Genomic DNA, 20,209 nt, shown 5'->3' with positions numbered 1-20,209 from the left:
TGAATGTAAAAAGAAAATTCATAAATAAAAAATTTTTAAAAAAAAGAGATAGATTTGCATTCACTGCCTGCATTGTATGCACATTTGTCTCATGGATATTCATTATGGGTATCATAAAAACCTGACTGACTGGGTGTGTCCACAGTACTGGTTGAGAACCCCTGTTCTAGTGATTTTTTTCTTTATATTTCATATCTTGTTTTTTTTCTTTACAGACTATGAGGTTTTGCTTTGTTTTTGTTTATGCTTAATACCAGCTGGGAAGGGTGGGGTACTGGAGCTTCACCTCACTTCTTACCTCATCTGAACTGGGCAGGATTGATCCCTAGTCACTCCTGTCCTGCTGCATTTCAAACCGGTGTACACAACGTAAGTACATAAGTATTGCCATACTGGGAAAGACCAAGGGTCCATCAAGCCCAACATCCTGCTTCTAACAGTGGCCAATCCAGGTCACAAATATCCGGCAAGATCCCAAAAATGTACAAAACATTTTATACTGCTTATCCCAGAAATAGTGGATTTTCCCCAAGTCCATTTAATAATGGTCTATGGGACTTTTTCTTTAGGAAGTCAGCCAAACCTTTTTTTAAACGCTGCTAAGCTAACTGCCTTTACCACATTCCCTGGCAAGGAATTCCAGAGTTTAATTACACGTTGAGTGAAGAAAGATTTTCTCCGATTCGTTTAAAATTTACTACATTGTAGCTTCGTCGCATGCCCCGTAGTCCTAGTATTTTTGGAAAAGGCAAACAGATGCTTCACATCTACCTGTTCCACTCCTATTTTATAGACCTCTATCATATCTAACATTTCCTCTCAGGTGCACAGGAGTTTTAGGGTTGGTGTGGTAATATCATGATTTTAATCACATGGAGCAGGCAGGTCCCCTGAGAGTCTCACAGAAATTTCCAGCTTCATGCAAAAGTGTAAAGGTAATGGGATTTCATATATAGCCTTTCTGTGGTACAATCAAAGCAGTTTTCATTTATTATATGCAGATCTTTCACTGTCCCTACTGGGCTCACAATCTAAATTTTTGTACCTGGGGCAAAAGAGGGTGGGAGGTGATTTGCCCAGGGTGCTACAGTGGGAATTAGAACATAAGAACATAAGCACCGCCATACTGGGAAAAGACCAATGGTCCATCAAGCCCAGCATCCTGACTCTGACAGTGGCCAATCCAGGCATCAAGAACCCGGCGGCAACCCCCCCCCCCCCCAAAAAAATAATGTTCAATGGACTTTTCCCCCAGGAATCTGTCCAAACCCTCTTTAAACTCCGTAAGGCCAGCTGCTGCCACTACATTCTCTGGCAACGAGTTCCAGAGTCTAACTACACGCTGAGTAAAGAAAAACTTTCTCCTGTTTGTTTTAAATCTACCATATTCTAGCTTCATCTTGTGCAGTGCCGTAGCGAGGGCGGCTGACACCCAGGGTGGGTCGCCGCTGTGCACCCCCCCTGGGTGCAGCAGGCGCACCCCCCTCCTCCGGAGCGCTTACCACTACCATAGAAAACAGGGCAGGCGGGTGGGAGGGCCATTCCGCCCAGAGTGCACGTCGCTGGGAGCTGCGTCGGCTCCTCTGGTTCCCTGCTCTCTCTGCTCCGGAACAGGAAGTAACCTGTTCCAGGGCAGAGAGAGCAGGGAACCAACGGAGCCGACACCCCCCCCAGCGGCGTGCACCCAGGGCGGACCGCCCCACCGCCCTCCCTTCCTACGCCACTGATCTTGTGTCCCCTGGTTTTGTTGTTGTTTGAAAGTGTAAACAAACGCTTCACATCTGTCCACTCTAATCCGCTCATTATCTTGTAGACTTCTATCATATCACCCCTCAGCTGCCTTTTCTCCAAGCTGAAGAGCCCTAACCTTCTCAGCCTTTCCTCATAGGGAAGTCATTCCATCCCTTTTATCATTTTCGTCGCCCTTCTCTGCACCTTCTCCAATTCCTTTATATCTTTCTTGAGATGCGGCGACTAGTTTACTGTGTTCTCAGCTTTCTGCACTAACCCTTAGGTTACTCTTCCACTGCAATAAACTTCACTAGTGCTGCTCCGTCCCTGATGATAAGATTGCGAGCAGTAGTCTGCCACATGTACCTTAGAGCAGTACTTCACAACCCGGTCCTTAGGGCACACCCAGTCAGTCAGGTTTTCAGGGTATCCTCAATAAATATGCATGAGATAAATTTGCATACGAAAGAGGCAGTGCATTCATACAGTGCCGTAGCGAGGGCGACTGACACCCGGGGCGAGTCGCCACTGCGCACCCCCCCCCCCGGGTGCAGCACAGCACCTCCCACTTCAGCGGGCACCCTCCCCCCCCCCCCCCGGAGCGCATTCTTACTTGAATTAGGAAGCGAGGGGCGGGCGAGAGGGCCGATCCGCCCCCGAGTGCACATCTCTGGGAGCTGCGTTGGCTCCGCTGGTTCCCTGTTCTCTCTGCCCCGGAACAGGAAGTAACCTGTTCTGGGGCAGAGGGAGCAGGGAACCAGCGGAGCCGACACCCCCCCAGCGGCGTGCACCCGGAGCGGACTGCCCCACCGCTCCCCCTTCCTACGCCACTGCATTCATATCTCTTCATGTGCATTCTTGTCAATATCCTGAAAACTCAGACTGGATGGGTATGCCCCAGGTCTGGGCTGAGAAACACTGCCCTAGAAGGAAGGTTGCCAACTGGATCATGATTTGCCTGACAGGGTTGATCCAGTTCTGGGTTTACCCCATTGCATGCAGGGACTTGTAGTCTTGCTTTTTCTTAGCGAATGCAATGGGGAGATCAGAACCACAAGTCCCTGCATGCACTAGGGTAAACCAAGGACTGGATTAATCATGTTGGGCAAATCTGGATCCAGATGGCAACCCTACTTAGAGGGAATGTTGGAGGAGCACTGGCCTTAGATTGAGAAGTGCCATTTTGATAAATATCTGTTGTGTGTCATGAAAGACTGGAAAAGGTTCCTGCCCCATTTAATCCCTCGGAAGACATGATATGAAGTAATGCAGAGGAATCTGAAGAGGGAGGTTGGAACTGAGCTGGGGGTGGTGGTGGTGGGGGGGGGGGGGAGCAGTATGATTTTTTTCATAGCAGCGAGGAGGGTCTGGGACTGGGTATGCCTTCCATTATTTTAACTGAATGGAAAAACAAAATAATGATCTCTCTCTCTCTTTTTTTTTTTAATTTCATTTTCAAACCAGAATAAAATGAAATCGGAAATTTTGTTGAAATAGAAAGAGCTACAGTGAGAGTGCAAAAGAGGCTTCAGAACGGTAACAGTGAAATGGAGAATGGCAGCGAAATTTCATATGTCCCCAAGGATGGAATCCATTTAGAGGTTAGTAGACGTTCTTCAAGTGATGTCACACTTATGGAGTCCATAGCTGTCACTCTCCAGGTCCAGCAGTTGAATCAGGGATATGAGAGCCTGAGATTAAAAGAGTTCCCATTTCCTGAAAACAATGGGTTTCACTGCATTTGTCTGGGCAAACATCTCTCCTGCACTCCTTCAAATGCAGTACATGATCTATCCGCATGTCTATCATACTCAGTGCGTTTATTCTAGCAAATGGTACTCAAATGCCAGGCCACCCTTCAGAGGTGGGGGTAATCACTGAGGGACCCACCCCACAATAGTCAGACCCCCTGCAACCAGTCACAGAATCTACGACAAGGCAAAATTGGTGTGTAGAGCCTGAGCTCTTTCATTAAAACTTGGTGACCGTGGGTCAATTTTAGACAATGGAAAAGGTGCCGGTATTCAATACCCCCTCAAAAAAAGCCCTGATCATACTACACTGAGAAAGAAACCTAAGCTAGAAACAAAAATTAAAGACAGAGGAAATGTTTTAGAGCAAGTACATGCTTATCTAAAGAAACGCTGCTAAGGGGTAAGATGCCTTAAATAGTTTTCCTTGAAATGAGTTAGTATACAGTATTGTATTTTGCAGCCACAGCAAAACAAAGCTATTGTTTGAAATGGGTATATACCATTACTATATGTGAAGCCAGATCAAGGGGGAGGATAGACCCAATGGCACTGCGCAAAAGAAATTTGCATAGATGCCTTTCTCTTTAAAGGGCAAACGTATAATTATAGGGAAAGGGAAATGGGACTGGGACTTGATATGCTGCCTTTCTGAGGTTTTTGCAACTACATTCAAAGCAGTTTATGTATATTCAGGTACTTATTTTGTACCAGGGGCAACGGAGGGTTAAGTGACTTGCCCAGAGTCACAAGGAGCTGCAGTGGGAATCAAACTCAGCTCCCCAGAATCAGAGTCCACTGCACTAACCACTACCGTGTTTCCCCGAAAATAAGACACTGTCTTATATTAATTTTTTCCCCCAAAAATGCACTAGGTCTTATTTTCAGGGGCTGTCTTATTTTTCGGGAAAACATCGGGGTTGGCCCGCCCGCCCTCCGTCGCTCTCGGAACTAACCATAAACGCCTCCTTTCACCTTCGCAGCAAGCAGCTGCACAGCAGGCCACTCCTTCCTTCCGTGTCCCGCCCTCGCCTGATGTAACGTCCGCGAGGGCGGGGCATGGAAGGAAGGAGAGGTCTGCCCTGCTGCTGCTTGCTGCGAAGGTGAAAGGAGGCGTTTAAGGTTAGTTCCGGGAGCGACGGAGGGTGGGTGGGGGGCGGCCTTGTCCGGCTCTCGGCGGCCCTGCTTTCAAACAAAAATTTGCTAGGTCTTACTTTCGGGGGAGGCCTTATATCTACCAATTCAGGAAAACCTCTACTAGGTCTTATTTTCGGGGGATGTATTACTTTCGGGGAAACAGGGTAGCAACATTCCATGTAGAAGCCTGCCCTTGCAGAACAGCAACGCTGCCGTGCAGGCTTCTGTTTCTGTGAGTCTGACGTCCTGCACATACGTGCAGGACGTCAGACTCACAGAAACAGAAGCCTGCGCGGCTGTGTTGCTGATCTGCAGGGGCAGGCTTCTACGTGGAATGTTGCTAGTGGAATAGCAACATTCCATGTAGAATCTCAATAGTAGCAACATTCCATGTAGAATCTCAAATAGGGAAATGGAAATGGGACTTGATATACCGCCTTTCTGAGGTTTTCGCAACTACATTCAAAGCGGTTTACATATATTCAGGTACTTATTTTGTACCAGGGGCAATGGAGGGTTAAGTGATTTGCCCAGAGTCACAAGGAGCTGCAGTGGGAATCAAACTCAGTTCCCCAGGATCAAAGTCCACTGCACTAACCACTAGGCTACTCCACCAGCATGAACAGCATGTCTACAACAAAATAAAGGGTCCTGGAGGATAGACAGAGACTAACCTGGAGCGTGGAAGAGTAGCCTAGTGGTTAGAGCAGCAGGCTGAGATGCGGGGGAATATGGTTCATATCCCACTGCAGCTCCTTGTAATCTTCCATGAGGCCCTTTTACACAGCTTAAAATAGTGTACCAAGGGGTGCACTCAGGTGTCCTGTGGTAAGTGCCATTTTAGCATGCACTAATCCTCTTGCTAAAAGAATTTTCTTTTTTTTGGGGGGGGGGGGGGGGGGTCAAGGGGGGGAGCTTTCCTGCGCTAATCGGTTAGTCCAACTAAATTACAATTTGCTAAGAGGTTAGCACAGGATTATTGCATGAGCTCTTACTGCCTACTAAATGGGTGGCAGTAATTGCTCATGTGGTTTTTATTTGGATTTTGCTCATGCCTTTTCAGTGGTAGCTCAAGGTGAGTTACATTCAGGTACACTGGGTGGTTCTCTGTCCCTGGAGGGTTCACAATCTAATTTTTTTACCTGAGGCAATGGAGGGTTAAGTGACTTGCCCAAGATCACAAGGCGCAGTGGGGGGATTTGAACTGGCCACCTTCGGATGTCAAGACTAGTGCTCTAATTAGGCCACTCTTCCACTCCACTAATGGTCATTAGAACTGTTTTTTCAAAAATCAGCTCAGATTTTATTTATTTATTTTATTTATTTGTTACATTTGTACCCCACATTTTCTGACCTATTTGCAGGCTCAACGTGGCTTACATGGTACCGTAAAGGCGTTTGCCAATTCGGTTGATAACAAATACAATGTTGTATTGTGGTCAAATACAGTGGAGGAGTGGCCTAGTGGTTAGGGTGGTGGACTTTGGTCCTGGGGAACTGAGGAACTGAGTTTGATTCCCACTTCAGGCACAGGCAGCTCCTTGTGACTCTGGGCAAGTCACTTAACCCTCCATTGCCCCATGTAAGCCACGTTGAGCCTGCCATGAGTGGGAAAGCACAAGGTACAAATGTAACAAAAAAAATGAGGTAGGTGTGAATCATAAGTACATAAGTAATGCCACACTGGGAAAAGACCAAGGGTCCATTGAGCCCAGCATCCTGTCCACAACAGCAGCCAATCCAGGCCAAGGGCACCTGGTGAGCTTCCCAAACGTACAAACATTCTATACATGTTATTCCTGGATTTGTAGATTTTTCCCAAGTCCATTTAGTAGTGGTTTATGGACTTGTCTTTTAGGAAACCATCTAACCCCTTTTAAAACTCTGCCAAGCTAACCGCCTTCACCACGTTCTCCAGCAATGAATTCCTCAGGCGAATTCCTGAGGCGTTACTCAAGCGTCATGAGGGTCGAAGGGAATGAAGATTGTAGATTGTCCGGTACGATCATTGGTTATGCTGTGTTGCTGGGTATGGGAATTTAAGTTGGATCGGTGGGATAGGCCTTCTTGAAGAGGTGGGTTTTTAGTGATTTCCTGAAGTTTAGGTGGTCATGGATTGTTTTCACAGCTTTTGGGAGTTCATTCCATAGTTGTGTGCTTATGTAGGAGAAGCTAGATGCATAAGTTGTTTTGTATTTAAGTCCTTTGCAATTTGGATAATGTAGAGTTAGGTATGATCGTGATGATCTGATTCTGTTTCTGGTTGGTAGATCCATGAGGTCTGTCATGTATCCTGGGACTACGCTGTAGATAATTTTGTGGACCAAAGTGCAGATTTTGAAGATGATCCGTTCTTTGATTGGGAGCCAGTGAAACTTTTCTCGAAGGGGTTCAGCACTTTCGAATCGTGTTTTACCATATATCAGTCTGGCTGCTGTGTTTTGTGTTTTGCCCGAAATGACCACTACCCCTGGGTTTTCAGAATATCCACAATGAATATGCATGAGAAGGTTCTTCCACCAATGTCACTACACTCACATAACCCTTCTTTTCAAGTCACTTCTTTGGCTCCCTAAATGTTTCTGTATACAGTTCAAACCAGTGCACATACTCAAAAAACTTCAAACAGCCCAGAACACAGCAGCCAGACTCATATTTGGAAAACCAAAATATGAAAGTGCAAAACCCCTACGAGAGAAACTACACTGGTTACCACTCAAAGAACGCATCACGTTTGAAGTATGTACCTTAGTACATAAAATCATCCACGGCGAAGCCCCAGCTTACATGTCTGACCTGATTGACCTACCACCCAGGCATGCCAAAAGATCATCTCGCACATTCCTTAATCTTCACTTCCCAAACTGCAAAGGCCTAAAATATAAACTAATGCACGCATCAACCTTTTCCTATATGAGTACGCAATTCTGGAAAGCATTGCCACGTAACCTAAAAGCGACCTATGAACTGACCAACTTCCGAAAAGTGCTGAAGACACATCTTCTACTAACCTATAAATGTACTCACTCTACTGCTCCCCAGTATCTCTCCACACTCGTCCTTCCCTACACCCCTTCCCGTGCACTCCGCTCCATGGATAAATCCTTCTTATCTGTTCCCTTCTCCACTACTGCCAACTCCAGACTTCGTGCCTTCTATCTCGCTGCACCCTACGCCTGGAATAAACTTCCTGAGCCCCTACGTCTTGCCCCATCCTTGGCCACCTTTAAATCTAGACTGAAAGCCCACCTCTTTAACATTGCTTTTGACTCGTAACCACTTGTAACCACTCGCCTCCACCTACCCTCCTCTCTTCCTTCCCGTTCACATTAATTGATTTGATTTGCTTACTTTATTTATTTTTTGTCTATTAGATTGTAAGCTCTTTGAGCAGGGACTGTCTTTCTTCTATGTTTGTGCAGCGCTGCGTATGCCTTGTAGCGCTATAGAAATGCTAAATAGTAGTAGTAGTAGTAGTAGACAAGACATACCACATTGACTAAAACATATGAAAACCCCACATATATCTAGTAATCATTGTTAACAGTGCCCCATATCATATCTTCATCATACTTTCCATTACCCAATATACTTCTGTTACACTAATATTAACTCTTCTCTCATTTCCACTTTCTACTATATATTGTAAGCCACATTGAGCCTGCAAAGAGGTGGGATAATGTGGGATACAAATGCAATAAATAAATTAAATACATAAATAAATAAATAAACCAGTGGCGTAGCCACAGGTGGGCCACGGCCCACCCACTTAGGGCTCAGGCCCACCCAACAGTAGCACATGTTTAGTGGTAGCTGGTGGAGATCCCAAGGTCCACCAGCTGAACACTTCCCCCTGATGGTAATGAAAACACTGCTCTCCATGATACTGGCACCTGCGCATTTCATCGCATGCCTGCTGTGAACTGCCAAGGTGGAAAGAAGCGTGCTGAGATATTTTTTTGTTGGTGGTGGTGGAGGGGAGAAGAACACTTGGTGCCTACCCATTTCCTGCCTAGGACCACCCAAAATCTGTTGTCAGGCTACGCCCCTGGTTCAAACTCCTCATTCTTTTAGCTGCTCAACATCTCTCTCTTATCTTTCCCTACACCCCTCCCTGGGAACACTATACATCTGGTAAGTTCGTCTTATCTGTACCCTTCTCCTCCACCACCAGCTCCAGACTTGTTCCTTGCTCTACACCTGGAACAGACTTCCTGAGGCGTTACTCATGTTCCATGTCTGGCCCTATTCAAATCCAGGCTAAAAGCCCACCTTTTGAGGCTGCTTTTAGCTCTCAACCCATTATTTGCTTGTTTAACACCCATATTATTTTAATCATTCTAGTAATAAATGAAATTCCTTATCTTTTATGCATCCTGTCTTTAAGTGTTGAATAGATTGTAAGCTCTATGAAGCAGGGATTTATATGCTTGTATACAGTGCTGTGTATGTCTAGTACCACTATAGAAATGATGAATACCAGTAGGAGCGTAATGGAGGCAATGCTTTCACAGCTGTCTTGAAAATATTCGTTAGGGATATTCTGGCTGGGAGTCCCCCAAGACAGGTCTGGGAGCCTCTGGGTCAGGGATTGGACATAGCATGGACTGTGTCGGAACCTGCCATCAGTGGCTTAGCTATGGGGAGCCTTGGGGGCCTGGGCCCCTGGTTTGGCTGGCGGGGGTCCTCAACCCCCGCCTGCGGAAGCCTTTCTCCAGCACTGTTCTTTGTGCATTGCCTGCCCTGTTTCCTCTCACATTGTATGCACACTCGGTTTTAGGGAAACTGAGCATGCACGCAAAGTGAGGGGAAGCAGGGCAGGCAATGAGCAGAGAACAGCGCTGGAGAAAGGCTTCAGCTGGCGAGGGTTGGGGACCTTCATCAGCCAAGGTATGTGGGGTTGCGGGCCAAACTGTGCCCCCTCACTTTAGGCTCTGGACCCCCCCCCCCCCCCAAACTTTGAGGTCTGGCTACGCTCCTGCCTGCCATCCTTGTAAAGAGAGACCACGGATGCTCTGTGTGTCGAACAACAACAGAATATAGGCACAAACTCCAAGGGCAGAAGGCTTTCACCGATCCAGTCTTCCAATTCACTGGACAGATTGTAAACAAGCTCCTGTTTAATTCCCAGTCCAGCAACTTGGGCTGAACATTGCAACAACTGCAATCATCAGCAAGTTTCAAAGCCAGACAATTAAATTACTCCTCTGAGCAGCTGCCAAAAGGGATTGTTAGCACAGTAAGAGCCATGCTAAGATGCAAGAATGCAATGTAAGAGGAGCCCCATACCAATGGGAACCTTCTCTTCCTCTGTTGCTCCAACCATTGCTTTCACTGTCATTATTGTTACATTTCCATAGTGCTAACAGGTGTGCACAGCACAGGGCCTCATCTGATTAGAGACTCATAAGGGCTTCCGATTTCCCGGGGTTTATACATTGGAATTTTATGTGCTTTTTGCAGGGTATTAAATACTGTTCATTGTAGTAATTCTGGCAACTCCAATGTAGGGTTGCCAACTTGATCCAGATTTGCCCGACAGGGTTGATCCAGTCCTGGGTTTACCCTAGTGCATGCAGGGACTTGTGGTTTTGATTTCCCCCATTTCATTCCCTAAGAAAAATAAAACTACACGCCTCTGTGTGTACAATGGGGTAAAACTGGGACTGAATCAACCCTGTCTGGCAAATGTGGATCAAGTTGACAACCTTAGCTAGGTGTGTCTCCAGGAGACAGAGTCGAGAAGCACTGACATATTGTGTTTTGATTCAGGATCACACCAAGCTATAGTTGCCCCCCACTCCCGGCTCCGCCTGTTTGGCTACCACCTGTGAGAGGAGATGGTGGGCTGAGAGCAACTTTTTGCATCCTGTGCAGCCTTGCTTACTTCAAGTTTGGCTGGAAAAAGTGAAAAAATAAAGGGAAAAACTTCCCTAAGTGCAAAGGCATAAAATACAAAGTACTGCACGCATCAACCTTCTCATATATGAGCACGCAATTCTGGAATACACTACCACGCAACCTGAAAACGATCTACAAATTAACCGACTTCCGCAAACTATTGAAGACTCATCTCTTTGAGAAAATTTATCGCGAGGATCAAAACACATGAAGTCCATACACACTAATAGAAATGCATCAATACACTCTCTTCTGAGTTCTCTTCCCCCGTATCTTCACCACACTTAAAACTCTACCCACAGATAAAATTGTTATACCCTAATGTTCTCTTGATATTGTTCTATCGCCCTATCATTTCCCCATTGTTACATTCCATTGTTCTATTCCCCAAACGATATTTTGACTTTGACTTTGTCTTCCCATAACGCTTCACAATGTAACCCATAATCGTACTGTAACACATTGTATTTCCATCATTCGCAATGTATTGTAAGCCACACTGAGCCCGCAAATAGGTGGGAAAATGTGGGATAGAAATGCAATAAATAAGTAAATAAATAAATTATTAAAGTAGTGTGGGTCGGGGTGGGGGTGGGGGGTGAAGTTCTCTCTAAACGGATGATAGCACCCTAGAGGAGTCAGGACTATTTCAGCATCTTTCTGTCACATTTTCTGGGTCTCCAACCTCTTGACACTTGATCTTCTGGATCTCATTAGATAGCAGAATATAGTTATGTGGAGCAGCTCATCCTGTTATTTGTCGCATTTGTATCCCACATTTTCCCACCCATTTGCAGGCTCAATGTGGCTTACTTAGTACCGTTAGGCGTTTGCCCAGTCGGTTGATAACAAATACAAGGTTGTATAGTGATCGAATGAAGTATATGTGGAGGGTCGGAAGGGATGAAGGTTGTATGTTGTCCAGTACGATCATTAGGCATGCTGTGTTTTGGGCGAAGAGGTTTACGTATGGTCATTGGGGTAGGCCTTTTTGAAGAGGTTGGTTTCTAGTGATTTCCTGAAGTTCAGGTGGTCATGGATTGTTTTCACAGCTTTTGGGAAGTGCTGTTCTCTCGTGTACATAATAAGGTGAAGTACCCAAATGTGCGTGGAGCCGCCAGTGACATGATGCCGTGCACACGAGTCATCCCACACTCCAGCTTTGGAAAGGCTATTGAGCTGCCCAGGTGGGACCAGGGAAACTCTTCCCACCATGACCTGGGCACCCTGCTGGGAAAGAGGCACTTGAAACAGAGGTATGCCCGAGAATGCCATTTCTGAGTTGGGACTGTGGGAACACAAGTGACTGTCTCCTCCCACCCCGAAATATTCACTGCATTCCATATTGCAAGTGTTGTAGCTATGAGCGTGGTGGGAGTACCTGCGTCTGCAGCACTGAGGCTATATGGCACAGCGGAGATAGCTGTGCCAAGGTGAGACCTTTTGCTATGGGGCAGGATGTTCTGTGGGCAGAGTTTTGAGCCTTGAACAGCCCAAGGCAGGCTGAAAAGCTGCTGCTCTAGTTGCTTTGGGGCTATGGCAGCCCTACCATTAGGTCAACTGAGGTGTGGGCCTCAGGCGGGCACTCTCCTCTTCCCTTCTCAACCCTCTTCCCCACATTTACCTTATTTTTTTCTATATCAAACAGGCAGCAGCAGCAGCAGTGATTCCCATAGGTCGCCCTGCCGCCGGCAGCGGCCTCTTCTCCCTACTGCAACCTACCTCTTGAAGTAACTTTCTGTTTTCTCAGAGGTGGAACGCAGTAGAGCGAAGAGGCCGGTGCCGGTGGCACCGCGGCAGGGCAGCCTACGGGAATCGCTTTCGGGAAAAAAAATAATAAGGTAAACGTGGGGAAGAGGAGAGATGCCAGACCAGGCGTGTGCGGGGGAGGCAGCTCAACCCTGCTTCGGGTGGCAGATTGCCTAGGGACACCCCTGCCTTGGGTTATTAAGTTTAGCTGAGGTATCGTGATTTCGAGCTGTGATGTCAGTCTCCTGTGTATTTAATGAAGTTGTTATAATTATGTGGTGTGGGGTCCTCAGGGTTGGGTCAGGATGTCATGGCCATCTGTGTTATTTTCCTTTAGCACTACAGTATGTCCTGGTTTCAGCATCGAGCTCTTTACAGGTCGGGATGGGATCTGCTGTGTGACTCAGCTGACGTCCCACTGTGGGTATTTTAGTTTTAAACGTGAGATGAGACGGATAGCGATACTACACTAAACACATCCCCTATCGATCCTTTTTAACCTTGTAAAAGAGCTGCCCTGCTTTAAGTCCCTTTTACTCTGGCAGTTCTGATAGGCATTCAGATTGTGACTGCCAGGTTAAATATCCAGAGAGGTCAGCAGAGGTCATGAGATCATCGCTCCCTGGCTGAGTACCAAGAAGAGTGTTTACTCCCCTGACCCCTAGGATAGCAGGAGAGAACACCAGATACAGTCTGAAACTAAATGTTAAGTTTTCCTTTTCTATTTTCTTTTGCTTCTTCTTTCTTTGTCTTAGGAAACAGAACAGAAATGGGTTTACACATAGAGATTTTGGTTTGATATTCAAAGTGATTAAAGTAGCTAGGAAAGGCTCCGCTGGTTAAGTTGCTTCTGCCAGGACTTGGGGGGGAAGTGAAGGAGCAGCCCAGCGGCCAGCTCAAATCCCACTGCAGCTCCTTGTGATCTTGGGCAAGTTACAAACCTAGATTGTGAGCCCTCCTGGGACAGAGAAATATCCAGAGTACCTGAATGTAACTCTCCTTGAGCTACTACTGAAAAAGGTGTGGGAAAAATCCAAATAAAGGGAAGGGAAATGGGACTTGATATACTGCCTTTCTGAGGTTTTTGCAACTATATTCAAAGCTGTTTACATATATTCAGGTACTTATTTTGTACCAGGGGCAATGGAGGGTTAAGTGACTTGACCAGAGTCACAAGGAGCTGTAGTTGGAATCAAACTCAGTTCCCCAGGATCAAAGTCCACTGCACTAACCACTAGGCTACCCCTCCACTCATTCCACCAATAAGAGCCAACCTCATCAGTGATGTCACAATGGCTTGATTGCCCAATACTTGGCTCACTTCTGATATTGTGATGTCATAAGGGAAAGGGGGGAAGGGAAATGGGACTTGATATACTGCCTTTCTGAGGTTTTTGCAACTATATTCAAAGTGGTTTACATATATTCAGGTACTTATTTTGTACCAGGGGCAATAGAGGGTTAAGTGACTTGCCCAGTCACTTAACCCTCCACTTAAATATCTGCTGATATTCTGTGGCATTTAACTGGTTAGTGCCCTGAATAGGAGCACTCAACCACCTAAGTTAACAGGACAAATCAGACCACATGAAACATAGTCCTATCCTTGTCCATTTTCACTTAGGCAGTTACCTGCTGAATATTGCACTTAAATCGTATATGAGACAGCTGGCCGCACAAACCCAGATGTTCAATGCCAGTACCTGGACATGGCTTGACATTGAATATCGGGGAATAAAGCTGCTGTCGGCTCAATATCACCCCTTTGTTTTCTAGGGAACTCTGTAAAGTGTTTTTACTTCAGTTTTCCACTGCCACCTGACCCAGGTTGATCTCTGCGCGCTGATTCATTTTCTTAACCCTTTAGTGTCCAATGTTCCCGTAATAAGCCATATGGGAACAAATTGATTGGAACTTTGGACACTAAAGGGGTTACTGGATTTTGCAGTCTTTTCATCCTCACAATTGTTACCCTAGTAAAAGCCAGTATTCTAATTAAATACTTGTCTATGTAAACACATAGGCACATAAATGATTGGTTTCTGGATCAGTGATATTCTGTGGGAACACAGTATTATTTTATTTATTTGTTTATTGCATTTGTATCCCACATTTTCCCACTTATTTGCAGGCTTAATGTGGCTTACAGAGTTTTGTTATGACATAGTCATTCCAGGATCTTAGGTACAATTGGTAATGTGCAAAGATTAAGTAAGGGAAGAGAGAGGGAAGGTGTTAGGCAGGTTAGTATAGAAGGTGGATTTTAATAACTGGATGGGTTGGTGCAGTAGTTTTGTACGGTTATGGGTTGTCTTTGTAGGCCTTGTTGAAGAGATGTCTTTAGAGATTTGCAAAAGTTAGTTATTTCGTCGATAGTTTTCAGGGCTGTAGGTAGTGCATTCCACAGCTGCGTGCCCATGTAAGAGAAGGTGGAAGCGTGTATCAGCTTGTATTTTAGTCCTTTACAGCTGGGGAAGTGCAGATTGAGAAATTTGCGGGCTGAACTTATGGCATTTCTGGGAGGCAGGTCCACGAGGTTTAGCATTTAGATTGGGGCATCTGCGTGAATGATTTTGTGTACAATCGTGCAGATCTTGAACACAATGTGTTCCTTGAGTGGGAGCCAGTGAAGTTTCTCTCTTAGGGGTTTTGCATTTTCATATTTAGTTTTTCCAAATATGAGTCTGGCTGCTGTATTCTGGGCTGTTTGGAGTTTTTTGATAGTCTGTTCTTTGCAGCCAGCATATAGTGCGTTGCAGTAGTCCAGATGACTTATTACCATTGACTGTACCAGGGTACGGAAGATGTATCTGGGGAAGAAAGGTTTTACTCTTTTAAGTTTCCACATAGAGTGGAACATCTTTTTCATCATATTCTTCACGTGGGTATCAAGTGTGAGATTTCGATCAATGGTAACTCCAAGAATTTTCAGATTTTGTGAGACGGTTAGCGAACAGTATGGTGTGGTTATGGTGGAGTAGTTGTTTGTATTGTGTTGTGAGGTGAGTACAAGACATTGTGTTTTTTCTGCGTTGAGTTTTAGCTGGAATACGTCCGCCCAGGAGTGCATGATTTGGAGGCTTTGGTTGATTTCGTTGGTGATTTCTTTTAGATCATGTTTGAACAGGATATAAATCATGACATCGTCAATGTATATGTAGAGGTTGAGGTTTTGATTGGCTAGAAGCTTCGCTAAAGGTATCATCATTAGGTTGAAGAGAGTTGGTGAGAGGGGGGATCCTTGGGGAACTCCACATTCCGGTATCCATGGGGGTGATATGTCCGCGTTCGTTGTTACTTGGTATGATCTTGTGGTCAGGAATCCTTTGAGCCATTTGAGAACCGTGCCTCCTACTCCGAAGTATTCTAGTATATGTAATAGTATTCCATGATTAACCATGTCGAATGCGCTGGACATGTCGAATTGTAGGAGGAGTATGTTGTTGCCAATTGCAATTGCTTGTTTGAATGATTTCATTGCAGACACTAGTACAATTTTGGTGCTGTGGTTTGACCGAAATCCTGATTGAGGCTCATGCAGAATTGAATGTTTGTTTAGGTATTCAGTAAGTTGTTTCGTCACTATGCCCTCCATGAGTTTGGTTATGAGTGGAATAGATACTACTGGGCGATAATTGGTTATGTCCATTGTGCTTTTCTTAGCATCTTTTGCCAGTGGAGTGAGTAGGATGTTTCCTTTATCCTTTGGAAAGAGACCATTTTGAAGTCTGTGGTTTACATGGTTCGTGAGGTCTTCTTTGAATTGTTTGGGGGCGGACCTTATTAGGTTGGTGGTGCATTCCTTGCAGATGGGCATTCAAATGGGCAGAATGTGGGCGGATCATGGGTGAGGTGTACATTTACACACATAGAATACTATAATCTATTCACATTATTTAACAACTAGTGGAACCATGCCCACTTCCTCATCAATGAAACGGGCCCTAAAAAGGCTATCATGTAAGCTTTTTTTCTCTCTCCCCTGCCCTCCCTTCCATGTCCAGCATTTCTTCCCTCCCCTCCCCTCCATGTCAAGCGATTCTCCTCTTCCCTGCCCTCCCATCCGTGTCCCACGATTCTCTCCTCTACTGTCCTCCCATCCCATTCATGTCCATCAATTCTCCTCTGCCCTGCCCTCCCCTTCCCTTCCTCCCTCCCCTCGATGTCCCGTGATTCTCTCCTCCCCTCGATTTGTAACTGAATGTTCTCTGGCTGGCTGGCGCTGGCTTCCGTTTCGTTCGTAACATCTTGACGCGAGGGCGGGACAGTAAGGGGGAATGGAACGCTGGAGGCTGGCTGACGTCAGGAGATGTTACGAACCCAGGCAGCCAGACATGGAACGTTGGAGGTGCAAATTATTATATAGGATGTAGATCAGTGTTTTTCAACTGGTGTGCCGTGAGAATTTGGTCAGCTTGATTTGTGCCGGAACGGAGTGTACCTTTTAAGGTTTCTTGTCTGTAGCGCTTGGCAGACTATTTGTGAGGGTGGGGGAAGAGAAGATAAATGCTGGACCATTTGTGGGGGTGTGCCTTGACGATTTTAGGGCAGTTTTTTTCCTGTGTGCTTCTTGTACCTGTTGTAGTGCATGAGGTACTGAGACCTTCTGGAACCAGATCCTGCCAGAGCATTTGAACAGTTTCTGGTAGTCTGTAGGGCCCCAATGCTCAAAACTCTAGTGCTGTACAGAGCACTGGAAAAATAGATATAAGAAAACCAGTGGACTGCAATAGGGGCTTATAGCCCATCTAGTTATGTTTAAATAAGAGATCTGCATTAAACAACATAGTTATTTTTATTTTGACTTATAAAACCACTAGCTCCTGAAACGTGTTCAAAACAGAATAATCCATTTGTGTGTCTAAAAGGTAACTCTACAAAACAGATGAAGTTGTGATTCCATGTGCCCCAATGAAAGGAGAGTTTAATTTTACTTCCATTTAATTTCAGTGTATTCCATCATCTTTATCACACCAGGCTTCCCAAGGCAGATTACAACAACAGATAAGATGAACCCATCAGGAAACAGGATATCCTCACTGAAATTTGGCCACCTGTATTGTATACAGTGTATTTATTTAGTTTTTAGTGTAGAAAAATTAGCACAAAATACAGAGTTTAAAATTGCTGTTTCTACCAGCTATAATAATTTTTAAGCTTTTTTTGTGATATTCAATTGTTATTTCATGATATTTATATCTACATATGGGAAGCTTTCAAATAAATTAAAAAGCTGTCCAATAAACTTTTGTCCTCCACCTTTTAAGGCACTGCCTATCCAATTGAAAACAGCTTTAGACTTGTTACAGATGGACCAACAATAAAAAAAAACGACAATGTGGATGCAGCAACTCATAGGTTTACTTGCTTTGCTTTGAGTAAACGGGGATGACGGTTGCGCTGGGAAGGGGAAACTCAGACTGTCTTAATTGGCTTCCTTGCTTACAATGGACTAGATAGGCTCACTTCCACTCCTGTCTATTAAACCTCCTTGGTGGAATCAGACAGCAGTGGCAGAGAGCCTGGCAGTGCACTTCATACTTATACCGCAGTGGTATTACTCTACATTCACACTGTCTGCATGTTACTTTAGGAAACCACATACAATTTTTGCCTTTCACTACTGGAGCATGCTGCTAAAACATTTAAACCACATTCTCATCAATAAAAGCACGGGACTGTAAAAGCAGGCTTTCACTGGGTCTTAGAAGTGTGCTTGGGCGTAAGTGCTCACCATTAAATTTTTTGCTCAGTTGTGGAATAGTCAGTGGTCTACAGTTTGCCCAAGAAGTTTCTGTTCTGATAAAGAAAACATTACTGAAGAGAGGAATGCAAAACCAGGGCTGGCAACAGCTCCGTGTGCTATTGCCTGCCAGGCCCGAGCAGCCTCTGAACTGGCCTGCAATATTTATGTTTATTAATTTCTTGTTATACCACTCTTCAATATATTTCAGCAGAGTGGTTTATATACTAATCAAGGAAGAGAAAGGAACTACAATGTTTTACAGGATAGAAGAAAGCGTGGAAAAAAACCCTATACTCCTCTTCCAGTGCAACCACCACATCACTTCCATGGATCCACGGAAAGCAAAGATAAAGAGATGGGTTTTCAGTAATGACCTAAACTTAGGGAACGATAATTCCCTATGAATGGAAGTAGGTAAAGCATTCCATATGTAAGCCTCCCTTTTTAGAGGTGCCTAGGCAACGCCTAGTCACTGCCCGGGATGCTGGGAGAAGAGGCATATAAAGAATTTATTTGGTGGGACCAGGGCCGGGGCCAATCTTAAGGCTGGAGGGCCAAACACGCAAGGCATCAGCACTTCCATTTTACAAAAATCCAGACCACACCATGAAGTCACTGAACACTAAAACCTTTACTGCACTGTCAACTGATAAAGCACAAGAATGCTGAAAAACCAAAATGTCCATTCAAATACCAACTAATAGCGGATATCCTTCTCTCCTATTCACACGTCTTAAATATGTAGGCTACTCAGGGTAGGCTGATGGTATTCAGATAGTTATTAATGCAGTTCAGTAAGATGTCACACTTCTGAGTGGAGGGGTAGCCTAGTGGTTAGTACAGTGGACTTTGATCCTGGGGAACTGAGTTTGATTCCCACTGCAGCTCCTTGGGACTCTGGGCAAAAGTCACTTAACCCTCCATTGCCCCTGGTACAAAATAAGTACCTGAATATATGTAAACTGCTTTGAATGTAGTTGTAAAAACCTCAGAAAGGCAGTATATCATCCCATTTCCCTTTCCCTATTTGAGATTCTACATGGAATGTTGCTACCATTGGAGATTCTAGATGGAATGTTGCTACTATTGAGATTCTGTTGCTACTATTGGAGATTCTACATGGAATGTTAATGTTGCTATTCCACTAGCAACATTCCACGTAGAAGCCTGCCCTTGCAGATCAGCATCGCGGCCGCGCAGGCTTCTGTTTCTGTGAGTCTGACTCACAGAAGCAGAAGCCTGTGCGGCCACATTGGTGGAATAGCAACATTCCATGTAGAATCTCAAATAGTAGCAACAGTGGAGGAGTGGCCTAGTGGTTAGGGTGGTGGACATTGGTCCTGAGGAACTGAGTTTGATTCCCACTTCAGGCACAGGCAGTTCCTTGTGACTCTGGGCAAGTCACTTAACCCTCCATTGCCCCATGTAAGCCGCATTGAGCCTGCCATGAGTGGGAAAGTGCTGGGTACAAATGTAACAAAAATAAAATAGATTCTACTATTGGACATTCTACATGGAATGTTGCTACTATTGGAGATTCTACATGGAATGTTGCTAATCCACTAGCAACATTCCATGTAGAAGGCTGCGCAGGCTTCTGTTTCTGGGAAAGCGCAGGGTACAAATGTAACAAAACAAAAAAAAAAAGGGTAGCTCTTCCTCCTCCTCTGATGTTTCAGTTTGACTGGGCATAAGAGCTGCAATTAATGCACAAATCTTGAACGCATGCGCCAGGCACAATCATCCGTCTAAGAGCGCGCCTATATTTGCATACTATTAGCGTTGAGCAATAGGGAACTGTTTTGCTGCATTAGTCCAGCACTATTTTTCCAGTGCTGCTCTGTACAGCACTAGAGTTTTGAGCATCGGGGCCCTACAGACTACCAGAAACTGTTCAAATCCTCTGGCAGGATCTGGTGCCAGAAGGTCTCAGTACCTCATGCACTACAACAGGTACAAGAAGCACACAGGAAAAAACAGCAGGTCAGAAGTGTAGTCTTGAGATCCCAGGTCTGCAGATAGCTTGAAACAAAATGTTGGGACAGATTGCTGGGGAAATCTACCAACAACTCATTTCTATTGGCTGACAGAAAAGAAGGCTGCCAGCCACCAGTTAGATACAGTCACTCAGGCATAGGCGCCCGGTATAGGAGAGGCTAAGCCTCCCCCCTGCTGCAGCAGAAAGGATCAGCTG

Source organism: Microcaecilia unicolor, chromosome 4, assembly GCF_901765095.1.
Source record: "Microcaecilia unicolor chromosome 4, aMicUni1.1, whole genome shotgun sequence".
In the NCBI taxonomy this organism is placed as follows: domain Eukaryota; kingdom Metazoa; phylum Chordata; class Amphibia; order Gymnophiona; family Siphonopidae; genus Microcaecilia; species Microcaecilia unicolor.
This window is presented reverse-complemented; position numbering follows the sequence as displayed.